Raw genomic sequence first — 16,256 nt, 5'->3', positions numbered from 1 at the left:
TCTGAGACACGATCGATTAATTCAGCCTAATTTACCGAAAAATAATCTTACTTTTTTTACACTGATATTTTTTTACACTTAATTTTATACACTGATTTTTATATTGTCTTTTTTTTTTTTTTTTACATCAAATTATGCTGACATTTCATTGAATAAACAAGTGTAAAAAATAACTTTTTTTCGAATTTAATGTATACAATTTCAGTAAAAAAAAAAAAAAAAAATCAGTGCAGAAATATTTGTTTTTTACATTAAATTATGCCGACAATTTCATTGGAAATTTATTCAGTGTAAAAAAAAAAAAAAAAAATCAGTATCACGTGACTTCAAACGTGACACCTGATTGGCTGGTTCTGAGACACGATTGATTGCTTCAGCCTAATTTACTGGAAAAGAGTCTTGATTTTTTTTTTTTTAATTGAATTTTTTTACACTTAATGCTTCAGGTTCTGTGCTGCGTTCAATGACAGTAGTGAATGTGGTGTCTCGTGCATCTGTCACCCCACTGTGACTCACCCGCTGCGGTGGGGGTTTCCCACTCTGCCGCATGGCTGCCTTCCAGCACGCAAAGATCCTTGCAGACCTAGTTTTTTTTTTTTTGGAGGGGGGGGGGCGTTAACTCCTCCCCTAAAAAAAGGTGCTATGCTAAAAAGTTGGCGTTTCCCACAGACTGGCAATCTATTTGGGCGTGGCTGAGGTCAATATGTCATCGTCGTATAAATTGTATAACAGGCCATGACTCATGTGTTGAAAAAAAACAAAAACAAGGATTAAAAACATGTACATATATTTAAAGACATACTGGTAAGTGTTTTTAGTTATTAATAGCATATTTTGGTCGCCCGTAAGGACCAGATGAGTCGCCCGCTGGCCTGTTCCAAAAATAGCTCAAATAGCAGCACTTACCAGTGAGCTGCCTCAATTTTTTAAATTGTATTTATTTACTAGCAAGCTGGTCTCGCTTTGCTTGACATTTTTAATTCTAAGAGAGACAAAATTCAAATAGAATTTGAAAATCCAAGAAAATATTTTAAAGACTTGGTCTTCACTTGTTTAGATAAATTCATTTATTTTTTTTACTTTGCTTCTTATAACTTTCAGAAAGACAATTTTAGAGAAAAAATATAACCTTAAAAATGATTTTTAGGATTTTTAAACACATTTAACTTTTTACCTTTTAAATTCCTTCCTCTTCTGTCCTGACCATTTAAATCAATGTTCAAGTAAATTAATTTGTTTATTGTAAAGAATAATAAATACATTTTAATTTAATTCTTCATTTTAGTTTCTGCTTTTTCGATGAAGAATATTTGTGAAATATTTCTTTAAACTTATTAGGATTAAAATTTAAAACAAATATTCTGGCAAATCTAGAAAATCTTTAGAATCAAATTTAAAGTCTTTTGAATTTCTTAAAAATTTTTGTTCTGGAAAATCTAGAAGAAAAAATGAATCTTCTTGGTCCAATTTGTTGTATATTCTAAAAAAATGCAGATTGGATTTCAACCTATTTAAAACATCTCATCAAAATTTTCAAATTAATCTTAATCAGGAAAAATGACTAATAATGTTCCATAAACTATTTTTTTTATTTTTTTCAAAAAGATTAGAATTAGCTAGTTTTTCTGTTCTTTTTTTTTGGGTTTAATTTTGAATTTTAAAGAGTCAAAATTGAAGATAAACTAAGTTTCAGAATTTAATTTTCATTTTTTTCCTGTTTTCTCCTTTTTAAAACCGTTCAATTAAGTGTTTTTTTTTTCACAATTTATTCTCTACAAAAAAACCTTCCGTAAAATGACAAAAAATGTACGACGGAATGACAGACAGAAATACCCATTTTATATATATATATATATATATATATATATACATATATATATATACACACACATATATGTGTATGTATATATATATATATGTATGGATACAGATGTATGCATATGTATATATGTATATATATATATATTTTTTTTACCTTTATGTTATATATATATATACATTTATTTCTTAAAGGTAAATTGAGCAAATTGGCTATTTCTGGCAATTTTTTGAAGTGTGTATCAAACTGGTAGCCCTTCACATTAATCAGTACCCAAGAAGTAGCGCTTGGCTTCAAAACGGTTGGTGACCCCTGTCACAAATGTTAGCTTTATGCTAACATACAATGGAGAGACAAAATTTTTTTTAAATAAAAATAGCATCACAATCTTTTTATGCATCCATCCATTCGTCTTATTCGCTTCATGCAACTTGGGGTCAAAAGTTTTTGAATATTTTCTCATTTTATTTATTTTTTTACTTTTTTCAATTAACTCCATTCCTAAGTCCATCCATCCATCCATTTTCTACCGCTTATTCCCTTTTGGGGTCGCGGGGGGCGCTGGCGCCTATCTCAGCTACAATCGGGCGGAAGGCGGGGTACACCCTGGACAAGTCGCCACCTCATCGCAGTCCATTCCTAAGTGAAAATGTCAATCAAGTATTTTTTTTATTTTTTTAACCCTTTTAAAGGCTAAGATCACATGTTTAAAATAGTAAAATAACTCATGTTAGTGAAATACCGTGTTTTCCGGACCATTAGGCACATTAATGTTTTTTTTATTATTTCGTACATTAAGCACACCAGGTTTTAAGGCACACTTTCCATTTTTGAAGAAAATGAAAGGATTTTACAGTAAGTCTGAAAAATATGGTATATGCTATTTTAAAACTGTTGCATGGTTTACTAAAACATTTTGACGGATTTTCCATATTCTCAATAAAACATCAACCTTTTGGTGTTGCTTGCTTACGAGTGGGTACTTGCTCACGTCGTTCAATTTAGTTTGAAAAATACAGTATGAACTCTTTTAGAATTGTCATAATCTAATCAAAAGGCTGTCAAAGGGTGGTTGATTTTTATTTTTTTTTTAAATCAGATTTTTGGGGGTTTTGAAATTTAACATGAAACAACCTTCTTGGAAAAAAAGTGATGTATATAAATAAAGGGATACAACAAAATTATAGCCAAAAATACGGAAAAAATGTACTGAAATTACTGAAATGTCCGCTTTTATCCCCTGAGGATTAAAAAATAAATAAATAATAATGAATACTAATTTGTAATTTATTACAAATGGCAATGGCGGAGGATGAATGCCCCAGAACATGAATATTGAGAAATTGTCAGGCCATTTTCAGGACTTATGCAGATCCAAAATACACATCAGCAGGTACGAATAGGTATGAAAAGTTGTTTTATGCATAATATTGCGAAACAAAATGCCAAATAATATTTCTCCACCTTTCGGTGTTGCCTGCTTGCAGGTACTTGCTCGCGTCGTTTAATATAGTCCAAAAAATATGGTATAAACTAATTTAAAATTGACATAATTTAATCAAAAGGCTGTCAAAGGGTGGTTAAAAATATTTAAAAAATATTTTTAATTTTCCATTTTTTCATTTAACATAAAACAACCTTCTCAGAAAAATAACAATCGGATACAACAAAATTATAGCCAAAAATACAGCAAAAATTTGCTGAAAGTACTAAAATGTCCACCTTTATCCCCCTGAGGGTTAAAAAAAAAAATAAATAAACATTATTACTAATTTGTAATTTATTAGAAATGGCAACGGCAGAGGATGAATGCCCCATAACAAGAATATTGCGACATCTACAGTCCATTTTCCGCACTTATGCAGATCCCAAATACACATCAGCAGGTACCAATAGGTAAGACAATTTGGTTTAGCATAACATTGTGAAACAAAATGGCAAATTTTGTTTCCTAGTAAGTGCCATTTTGGGGTCCTTATACCCACACCATAATTAGGGTCCGCCCTGTATGGCAAAGGACTCCATGTCCTTTGCCATGGCAAGGACCCTATTGAATCTGTAGCGTTTTATTCTTTCTTTCTTTCTTCCGCACCGTCGCGCCCCAATTTCACCCTCTTAACATATTTCAAAACTCACCAAATTTGACACACACGTCGGTCTTTCATGCCTTCCCAACATATTAGGCAGCCAAATCATAAAAATCAAAATTGCGCAATAGCGCCCCCTAGGAAGAAAAAAAAAGAGACTGCTTGTAACTTCCGTTAGGAATGTCGTAGAGACATGAAACAAAAACCTCTATGTAGGTCCGACTTCGACCTAAATTTCATAATTGTATCTTCTAGGGCAAAAATTTACAGAAATTTTGCAAAAACCCATTCAAAGCAAAATTTTTGCAAAAAATGCTATTTTTGCCTCTTTGAGCTGTAATTTCACCCCCTTAAAATGCTTCAAAACTCACCAAACTTGGCAGACACATCAGGACTGGCAGAAATTGTGATTTAATGAAATTTTTTTTTTATAAAACTCAAAATTGCGCTCTACAAAATTTTTTGAATGAAACACAGAAAAAACTGCTTCTAGGAAGAAAACACAGACAAAACTGCTTGTAACTTCCGGTAGGAATGTCGGAAAGACATGAAACAAAAACTTCTATGTAGGTCTTACTTAGACCTACATTTTAACAATTGACAGCTAGCAGAAAAAATCAACAGGAAGTTGGCAATTACCCCTTCAAAATAAAAGTTTTTGTGAAAACCCGTCACCTTTTTCAAATCGAAACTCCTCCCAGTGCGTTTGTCGTTTCGGCTTCAAACTCGCACAGGAGAGAGATTGACCCCTTTTAAAAAAAGTGGTCGGACAAAATTGTGATAAGTTTTCCGGTTTTGATTTTACGCGCGTTCAAAGAACCCCTGCGCAAATTTTCATAAAAAATGTCATTTTTGCCTATTTGAGCTGTAATTTGACCCCCTTAAAATGCTTCAAAACTCACCAAACTTGACACACACATCAGGACTGGCAACAATTGCGAGCTGATAAAAAAACCAAACCCCAAAACTCAAAATTGTGCTCCAGCGCCCCCTAGGAATACAACACAGACAAACTACTCCTAGGAAGAAAACAAAGACAAAACTGCTTGTAACTTCCGGTAGGAATGTCAAAGAGACATGAAACAAAAACCACTATGTAGGTCTGACTTAGACCTACATTTGAATAATTAACATACTTTGGCAAAAATCAACAGGAAGCTAGATATTTTCACTTCAATACAACAACTGCATTACTTTCACAATGCATTAAATAGTGGGACGAAGGCGTCTTAAGCCCTGGGTCTCGGGGGCAGCAACCCAAGGCGCGCTCGCACCTTCGCACCCTAATTTGACCCCCTTAACATGCTTCAAAACTCACCAAATTTGACACTCACATCGGTATGGAGCGGCAGACCAACTTATTAAGCAACCAAACCCCAAAAATGAAAATTGCGCGCTAGCACCCCCTAGTAAGAGATAAAACACAGACTGCTTGTAACTTCCGTTAGGAATGTCGTAGAGACATGAAACAAAAACTTCTGTGTAGGTCTGACTTAGACCTACATTTCCAATAGAAAACGTCTATACCCAAAATCAACAGAAATTTTGCAAAAACTCATTCAAAGTAACATTTACGCAAAAAATGCTATTTTTGCCTCTTTGAGCTGTAATTTGACCCCCTTAAAATGCTTCAAAACTCACCAAACTTGGCACACACATCAGGACTGGCAGAAATTGCGATCTAGTGAAAAAACCAAACCTTAAAACTCAAAATTGCGCTCTATTGCAATTTTTGAAAAAAACACAGAAAAACTGCTCCTAGGAAGAGGAAACGGATAAAACTGCTTGTAACTTCTGGTAGGAACGTCGGACAGACATGAAACAAAAACCTCTATGTAGGTCTCACTTAGACCTACATTTTGATAGGTGGCATCTTTCAGTTAAAATCAACAGGAAGTTGGCAATTACCCCTTCAAAATAAAAGTTTTGTAAAAAGCCGTCACCTTTTTCCAGACAAAACTGCTTGTAACTTCTGTTAGGAATGTCGTAGAGACATGAAACAAAGACCTCTATGTTGGTCAGACTAAGATCGGGACTCGGGACACGGCGGCGGCGGCGGCGGTGGCGGCGGCCAACGGCGGACCCGACCAACGCTGCTTTCAGCTTTAATTATACTTGTATGTTGAAGCACAGTACGTCTGACTATGGTAGCCGTAACGCTCCGACAATCCATCGAGTGTTGCAGCTTAGCTTATCAAAGACGTACTAAAACATTTTGACATATTTTTGAGCACTGTGTGTAATGTTCTATATTCTCAATGATACATCAACGTTTTGGTGTTGCTTGCTTACGGGTACTTGCTCGCGTCGTTTAATATAGTCCAAAAAATACGGAATAAACTAATTTAAAATTGACATAATTTGGTCAAAATGCTGTCAAAGGCTGGTTAAATTTTTTTTTAATTTTCTATTTTTTCATTTAACATAAAACAACCTTCTCAGAAAAATAACAATTGGATACAACAAAAATATAGCCAAAAATACAGCAGAAATTTGCTGAAAGAACTAAAATATCCACCTTTGTCCCCCTGAGGGTTAAAAAATAAATAAATAAGCATTATTACTAATTTGTAATTTATTACAAATGGCAACGGCAGAGGATGAATGCCCAATAACAAGAATATTGCGACATCTACAGTCCATTTTCAGGACTTATGCAGATCCCAAATACACATCAGCAGGTACCAATAGGTAAGAAACGTTGGGTTTTTTGGATAATATTGCGAAACAAAACGCCAGATAAGATGCCATTTTGGGGTCCTTATACCCACACCATAATTATACTTGTATGTTGAAGCACAGTACGTCTGACTATGGTAGCCGTAACGCTCCGACAATCCATCGAGTGTTGCAGCTTTGTAGCTTATCAAGGTCGTACTAAAACATTTTGACATATTTTTGAGCACTGTGTGTAATATTCTATATTCTCAATGATACATCAACGTTTTGGTGTTGCTTGCTTACGGGTACTTGCTCGCATCATTTAATACAGTCCAAAAAATACGGTATAAACTAATTTAAAATTAACATAATTTAATCGAGGAACATCAACCTTTCGGTGTTGCCTGCTTGCAGGTACTTGCTCGCGTCGTTTAATATAGTCCAAAAAATACGGTATAAACTAATTTAAAATTGACATAATTTAGTCAAAAGGCTGTCAAAGGGTGGTTAAAAATATTTTTAATTTTCTATATTTTCTTTTAACATAAAACAACCTTCTCAGAAAAATAACAATGGGATACAACAAAATTATAGCCAAAAATACAGCAGAAATTTGCTGAAAGTACTAAAATGTCCACCTTTATCCCCCTGAGGGTTAAAAAAATAACTAAATAAACATTATTACTAATTTGTAATTTATTAGAAATGGCAATGGCGGAGGATGAATGCCCAATAACAACAATATTGAGACATGTTCAGTCCATTTTCAGGACTTATGCAGATCCCAAATACACATCAGCAGGTACCAATAGGTAAGACAAGTTGGTTTAGCATAATATTGCGAACAAAATGGCAAATTATGTTTCCTAGTAAGTGTCATTTTGGGGTCCTTATACACACACCGTAATAATACCGTATGTTGAAGCACAGTACGTCTGACTATGGTAGCCGTAACGCTCCGACAATCCATCGAGTGTTGCAGCTTTGTATCTTATCAAAGTCGTACTAAAACATTTTGACATATTTTTGAGCACTGTGTGTAATGTTCTATATTCTCAATGATACATCAACGTTTTGGTGTTGCTTGCTTACGGGTACTTGCTTGCATCATTTAATACAGTCCAAAAAATACGGTATAAACTAATTTAAAATTGACATAATTTAATCAAAAGGCTGTCAAAGGGTGGTTGAATTTTTTTTCAAAATCTTTTTATGAAAATTTTTGTCATTTAACATAAAACAACCTTCTCAGAAAAAAAATATGTGCAATAATAAAGGGATACAACAAAATTATCGCCAAAAATACAGCATGAATTTACTGAAAGTACTAAAATGTCCACCTTTATCCCCCTGAGGGTTAAAATATAAATAAATCAAAAATATTGATGATTTGTAATTTATTACAAATGGCAACGGCGGAGGATGAATGCCCCATAACAAGAATATTGAGACATTTTCAGTCCATTTTCAGGACTTATGCAGATCCCAAATACAAATCAGCAGGTACCAATTGAAATAATTGATTAAATTTACATAATTTAATCAAGGAACATCAACCTTTTGGTGTTGCCTGCTTGCAGGTACTTGCTCGCGTCGTTTAATATAGTCCAAAACATATGGTATAAACTAATTTAAAATTGATAGAATTTAATCAAAAGGCTGTCAAAGGGTGGTTAAAAAATATTTTAAATTTTCTATTTTTTCATTTAACATAAAACAACCTTTTCAGAAAAATAACAATTGGATCCAACAAAATTATAGCCAAAAATACAGCAAAAATTTGCTGAAAGTACTAAAATGTCCACCTTTATCCCCTGAGGGTTAAAAAATGAATAAATAAACATTATTACTAATTTGTAATTTATTACAAATGGCAACGGCTGAGGATGAATGCCCCATAACAAGAATATTGCGACATCTACAGTCCATTTTCCGGACTTATGCAGATCCCAAATACACATCAGCAGGTACCAATAGGTAAGAAAAGTTGTTTTTTTTGGGATAATATTGCGAAACAAAATGACGGATAAGATGCCATTTTGTGGTCCTTATATCCACATCATAATTATCCTTGTATGTTGAAGCACAGTACGTCTGACTATGGTAGCCGTAACGCTCCGACAATCCATCGAGTGTTGCAGCTTTGTAGCTTATCAAAGTCGTACTAAAAACTTTTGACATATTTTTGAGCACTGTGTGTAATGTTCTATATTCTCGATGATACATCAACGTTTTGGTGTTGCTTGCTTACGGGTACTTGCTCGCATCATTTAATACAGTCCAAAAAATACGGTATAAACTAATTTAAAATTGACATAATTTAATCAAAAGGCTGTCAAAGGGTGGTTAAAAAATATTTTAAAAATATTTTGAATTTTTCCTTTTTCTTTTAACATAAAACAACCTTCTCAGAAAAATAACAATGGGATACAACAAAATTATAGCCAAAAATACAGCAGAAATTTGCTGAAAGTACTAAAATGTCAATTTTTATCCCCCTGGGTGTTAAAAAAGTAAATAAATAAACATTATTACTAATTTGTAATTTATTAGATAGAAATGGCAACAGCGGAGGATGAATGCCCAATAACAAGAATATTGCGACATCTACAGTCCATTTTCAGGACTTATGCAGATCCCAAATACACATCAGCAGGTACCAATAGGTAAGAAAAGTTGTTTTTTTTGGGATAATATTGCGAAACAAAATGACGGATAAGATGCCATTTTGTGGTCCTTATATCCACACCATAATTATCCTTGTATGTTGAAGCACAGTACGTCTGACTATGGTAGCCGTAACGCTCCGACAATCCATCGAGTGTTGCAGCTTCGTAGCTTATCAAAGTCGTACTAAAAAATTTCGACATATTTTTGAGCACTGTGTGTAATGTTGTATATTCTCAATGATACATCAAGGTTTTGGTGTTGCTTGCTTACGGGTACTTGCTCGCATCATTTAATATAGTCCAAAAAATACGATATAAACTAATTTAAAATTAACATAATTTAATCAAAAGGCTGTCAAAGGGTGGTTGAATTTTTTTTCAAAATCTTTTTATTAAATTTTTTTAATTTAACATAAAACAACCTTCTCAGAAAAAAATATGTGCAATAATAAAGGGATACAACAAAATTATAGCCAAAAATACAGCAAAAATTTGCTGAAAGTACTAAAATGTCCACCTTTATCCCCCTGAGGGTTAAAATATAAATAAATAAAAAATATTGATGATTTGTAATTTATTACAAATGGCAACGGCGGAGGATGAATGCCTCATAACAAGAATATTGAGACATTTTCAGTCCATTTTCAGGACTTATGCAGATCCCAAATACAAATCAGCAGGTACCAATTGAAATAATTGATTAAATTGAAATAATATAATCAAGGAACATCAACGTTTTGGTGTTGCCTGCTTGCAGGTACTTGCTCGCGTCGTTTAATATGGTCCAAAAAATATGGTATAAACTAATTTAAAATTGACATAATTTAATCAAAAGGCTGTCAAAGGGTGGTTAAAAAATATTTAAAAAATATTTTAAATTTTCAATTTTTTTATTTAACATAAAACAACCTTCTCAGAAAAATAACAATGGGATACAACAAAATTATAGCCAAAAATACAGCAGAAATTTGCTGAAAATACTAAAATGTCCACCTTTGTCCCCCTGAGGGTTAAAAAATAAATAAATAAGCATTATTACTAATTTGTAATTTATTACAAATGGCAACGGCAGAGGATGAATGCCCAATAACAAGAATATTGCGACATCTACAGTCCATTTTCAGGACTTATGCAGATCCCAAATACACATCAGCAGGTACCAATAAGTAAGACAATTTGGTTTAGCATACCATTGCGAAACAAAACGACAAATTTTGTTTCCTAGTAAGTGCCGTTTTGGGGTCCTTATACACACACCGTAATAATACCGTATGTTGAAGCACAGTACGTCTGACTATGGTAGCCGTAATACTCCGACAATCCATCGAGTGTTGCAGCTTCGTAGCTTATCAAAGTCGTACTAAAACATTTTGACATATTTTTGAGCACTGTGTGTAATGTTCGATATTCTCAATGATACATCAACGTTTTGGTGTAGCTTGCTTACGGGTACTTGCTTGCATCATTTAATACAGTCCAAAAAATACGATATAAACTAATTTAAAATTAACATAATTTCATCAAAAGGCTGTCAAAGGGTGGTTGAATTTTTTTTCAAAATCTTTTTATGAAAATTTTTGTAATTTAACATAAAACAACCTTCTCAGAAAAAAAATATGTGCAATAATAAAGGGATACAACACAATTATAGCCAAAAATACAGCATGAGTTTACTGAAAGTACTAAAATGTCCACCTTTATCCCCCTGAGGGTTAAAATATAAATAAATAAAAAATATTGATGATTTGTAATTTATTACAAATGGCAACGGCGGAGGATGAATGCCCCATAACAAGAATATTGAGACATTTTCAGTCCATTTTCAGGACTTATGCAGATCCCAAATACAAATCAGCAGGTAAAATCGAAATAATTGATTAAATTGAAATAATTTAATCAAGGAACATCAACCTTTTGGTGTTGCCTGCTTGCAGGTACTTGCTCGCGTCGTTTAATATAGTCCAAAAAATATGGTATAAACTAATTTAAAATTGACATCATTTAATCAAAAGGCTGTCAAAGGGTGGTTAAAAAATATTTTAAAAATATTTTTAATTTTTTCTTTTTTCTTTTAACATAAAACAACCTTCTCAGAAAAATAACAATGGGATACAACAAAATTATAGCCAAAAATACAGCAGAAATTTGCTGAAAGTACTAAAATGTCCATTTTTATCCCCCTGGGTGTTAAAAAAGTAAATAAATAAACATTATTACTAATTTGTAATTTATTAGATAGAAATGGCAACGGCGGAGGATGAATGCCCCATAACAAGAATATTGCGACATCTACAGTCCATTTTCAGGACTTATGCAGATCCCCAAAAAACATCAGCAGGTACCAATAGGTAAGAAAAGTTGTGTTTTTTTGGATAATATTACGAAACAAAACGCCAGATAAGATGCCATTTTGGGGTCCTTATACCCACACCATAATTATCCTTGTATGTTGAAGCACAGTACGTCTGACTATGGTACCCGTAACGCTCCGACAATCCATCGAGTTTTGTAGCTTTTTAGCTTATCAAAGTCGTACTAAAACATTTTGACATATTTTTGAGCACTGTGTGTAATGTTCTATATTCTCGATGATACATCAACGTTTTGGTGTTGCTTGCTTACGGGTACTTGCTCACATCATTTAATACAGTCGAAAAAGTACGGTACAAGGTAATTTAAAATTGACATAATTTATTCAAGGAACATCAACCTTTCGGTGTTGCCTGCTTGCAGGTACTTGCTCGCGTCGTTTAATATAGTCCAAAAAATACGGTATAAACTAATTTAAAATTGACATAATTTAATCAAAAGGCTGTCAAAGGGAGGTTAAAACATTTTTTTTTAAATATTTTTAATTTTCAATTTTTTTTATTTAACATAAAACAACCTTCTCAGAAAAATAACAATGGGATACAACAAAATTATAGCCAAAAATACAGCAGAAATTTGCTGAAAATACTAAAATGTCCACCTTTATCCCCCTGAGGGTTAAAAAAATAACTAAATAAACATTATTACTAATTTGTAATTTATTAGAAATGGCAACGGCAGAGGATGAATGCCCCATAACAAGAATATTGCGACATCTACTGTCCATTTTCCGCACTTATGCAGATCCCAAATACACATCAGCAGGTACCAATAGGTAAGACAAGTTGGTTTAGCATAATATTGCGAACAAAATGGCAAATTATGTTTCCTAGTAAGTGCCATTTTGGGGTCCTTATACACACACCATAATTATCCTTGTATGTTGAAGCACAGTACGTCTGACTATGGTAGCCGTAACGCTACAGGTTGTGCTTACCGACCTTTAACTGAGGCTGAAATATAAAGGAAGGTATGGGAAAAGTCTGCACATTGCGGCAATAATGAAAGTTTCGTCATGTCCCCTGGATGACAATGTTTGTGCGGGTTTCCATGGCGACCATGTGCTCAGAGGAAGAAACGCTCCAGATGATGACGACGACATGGAAAAAAAAAAAAAAAAAAAAAAAAGGCCTGCTCTGGCATGTGGCGTATTATTGGACTGCCAGGAATGATTCTGGATTTGGAAACCTTCTGGCTTTGAAAAGTCTTTGATAAGAAAACATCCGCATTGAGCAAACGTCAAAGACATTTTTTATTTTTTATTTTTTTTACGGCTCCATTTTGGAACTTTACTCCTCACCTCCCACTCCCAGTACTTCTTGACTTTTCTTTTTTTTTTCTTTTTTGTTTTGTTCTGCCATTCCTCAGCGTAGCGGACGTAGCCCACGCTCGCTTCCTTCCAGCAAGGAAACCGGAGCCAAGCTGGGAAAAGGAGGGAAGGAAGGAGGAGGGACGGATGGGAAACCACACTTGGAGAATAAAACAAAATGTTCTAAACTCCCAGCTCGGGGAACTTCTAGGAAATCAACACCGGTTCCTCTTCCGGAACATACAAGGTTTTGCTCTCGCAGAATGACAACAAAACAGAAAACGCTGCATAATCGTATTTTCTTGGCAAGGCCTCTTTAAAGCAGGAAAATGTGACGAATCACAGCAAATTTTTACAGTAAAATTCCTTGGATGAGTATAAAAAACATGGATTGATGATCCCTGATACCACATTTTTATGCTCCAATCCAAATATCAATTATTTTCCACCCATTTTCCAAATTTTTTTGGAACTTTTTCCTGCATTTTTAATGTTTTTTTTCGCCATGTAAAAAAATAAAAAATATTCACATTTTTGTATTTTAAAAATGATAAAATAATACTATCAAATAATAATATTAGTAGTATTTTTAGTACTAAGAACATTTCAGCTTTTTCCTCGTACTGAAAAATCAAAATACGCAGGGGCAATATTGATATTTTTTCATTTAAAATAATAATACACATATTAGTATTGATTATTAGTTACAACATTTCACCTTTTTCATATAAATGACCAATTTTTTTTTTTACTTTTTCCTGCATTTTTGCTTTTTGTTTTCGCCATGTAAAAAAATAAAAAATATTCATAATTTTTGTATTTTAAAAATGATAATGTAATAATATCAAATAATAATATTATTAGTATTTTTAGTACTAAGAACATTTCAGCTTTTTCCTCGTACTGAAAAATCAAAATACGCAGGGGCAATATTGATATTTTTTCATTTAAGATAATAATACACATATTAGTATTGATTATTAGTTACAACATTTGACCTTTTTCATATTAATTACCATTTTTTTTTTACTTTTTCCTGCATTTTTGCTTTTTGTTTTCGCCATGTAAAAATAGAAAAATATTCATATTTTTTTAATTTAAAAAAATATAAAGTAATAATATCAAATAATAATATTATTAGTAATTTTAGTACTAAGAACCTTTCAGCTTTTTCCTCTTACGGAAAAATCAAAATACGCAGGGGCAATATCGATATTTTTTTCATTTAAGATAATAATAAACATATTAGTATTGATTATTAGTTACAAGATTTCACCTTTTTCATATTAATTACCATTTTTTTTGTACTTTTTCCTGCATTTTTGCTTTTTGTTTTCGCCATGTAAAAAAATAAAAAATATTCATAATTTTTGTATTTTAAAAATGATAAAATAATAATATCAAATAATGATATTATTAGTATTTTTAGTACTAAGAACATTTCAGCTTTTTCCGCATGCTGAAAAGTCAAAATATGCAGGGGCCCTCTATGTAAAGACAGGAGGAATATTGACCTTTGACCCAGATTCACCTGACAAGATGTCCCAACGTCTAATGCTGTGTTTCATAAAACCGTGACTTTGCAAATAATTCTGCGTTGTCAGAGTAGACACATTTTCTAAGAATGCCTTTTGCTAATTGTCTTGATTTCCTCGTTCAGCACGTTCAATGATTTCGTAATCTGTCACAATCTGATGCTGCATTCCATGCTTGTTGAAAGGAAAATATTTGGATTTAGAAAATGGATAAGACTTTTACAAAAAAATATCAATATATATATATATATATATATCCATCCATCCATTTTCTACCGCTTATATATATATATATATATATATATATATATATAAATACATATATGTGTAGTATATTTATACATTTTGTAGATGTATTAATTTATTTCATACACATACATATATACATATATATATATATATCCATCCATCCATCCATTTTCTACCGCTATATATGTATATATATATATATATATATATATATGTGTGTGTGTGTGTGTGTGTGTGTATATATAAATATACACATATACATACATACACACATATATGTACATATATTATGTATTATACACACACTTGTACATACATATAAACATATACATACATATATACGGTATATATGTATAGATGTATATATATATATATATACATATATGTGTAGTATATTTATACATTTTGTAGATTTATTGATTTATTTCATACACATACATATATACATATATACATATATATATATATATATATATATATATGTATATATATATATATATATATATACATATATATATATATATATATATATATATATATATATATGTGTGTGTGTGTGTGTGTGTGTGTATATATAAATATACACATATACATACATACACACATATATGTACATATATTATGTATTATACACACACTTGTACATACATATAAACATATAAATACATATATACGGTATATATGTATAGATGTATATATATATATATATATATACATATATGTGTAGTATATTTATACATTTTGTAGATTTATTAATTTATTTCATACACATACATATATACATATATACATATATACATATATATATATATATATATATGTATATATATATATATATATATATATATATATATATATATATATATATATATATGTGTGTGTGTGTGTGTGTGTGTGTGTGTGTATATATAAATATACACATATACATACATACACACATATATGTACATATATTATGTATTATACACACACTTGTACATATGTACATACATATAAACATATACATACATATATACTGTATATATGTATATATGTATATATATATATATATGTACTATGTATGTGTATGTATGTATATATGAATATGTATATTAATATGTATATATACATACACACATTTATATATATACATATATATATATATATATATATATATACACACATTCATATACATAGCTACACATACACATTTATATATATGTGTGTGTGTGTGTGTGTGTGTGTCACTCAGATTAGTTTAACATACCATGTTATGATTATTTTATTGATTAACAGTATTATTGCTAAAAATGATAAAATTATAGTAAAAAAATGGGATACTACATTCCAATAAACTTACTGTGAGATGATTTTATTTGTTTATTGCATTTATAAGTAAATTCCAATATTTAAATATTTAGAAAAAGTGATTGTTCTTCCTAAAATTGTGTGTTTAAGAATGTGATAAAAGAAATATTGTATTTTTAATAGTGTTATATTGCAGTATTTAGCTACTACAAATATGTGTATTTGCATACAACATTTGTCTTGTGTTGTTTTAAAGTCCTGATTAACAAA

General features: G+C 31.6%; 1 long non-coding RNA gene across 1 annotated transcript in view; it reads left to right on the top strand.

Annotated features, from left to right (window-relative positions):
* Positions 1 to 16,256, top strand: part of LOC133564745 (uncharacterized) — a 95,104-nt gene that overhangs the window by 16,468 nt on the left and 62,380 nt on the right. The gene's annotated exons all lie outside the window — the stretch shown is intronic.

This window comes from Nerophis ophidion, linkage group LG13, assembly GCF_033978795.1.
Source record: "Nerophis ophidion isolate RoL-2023_Sa linkage group LG13, RoL_Noph_v1.0, whole genome shotgun sequence".
NCBI lineage: Eukaryota > Metazoa > Chordata > Actinopteri > Syngnathiformes > Syngnathidae > Nerophis > Nerophis ophidion.
The sequence above is the reverse complement of the archived record's forward strand: the minus strand, read 5'-3'. Positions and strand labels throughout refer to the sequence as shown.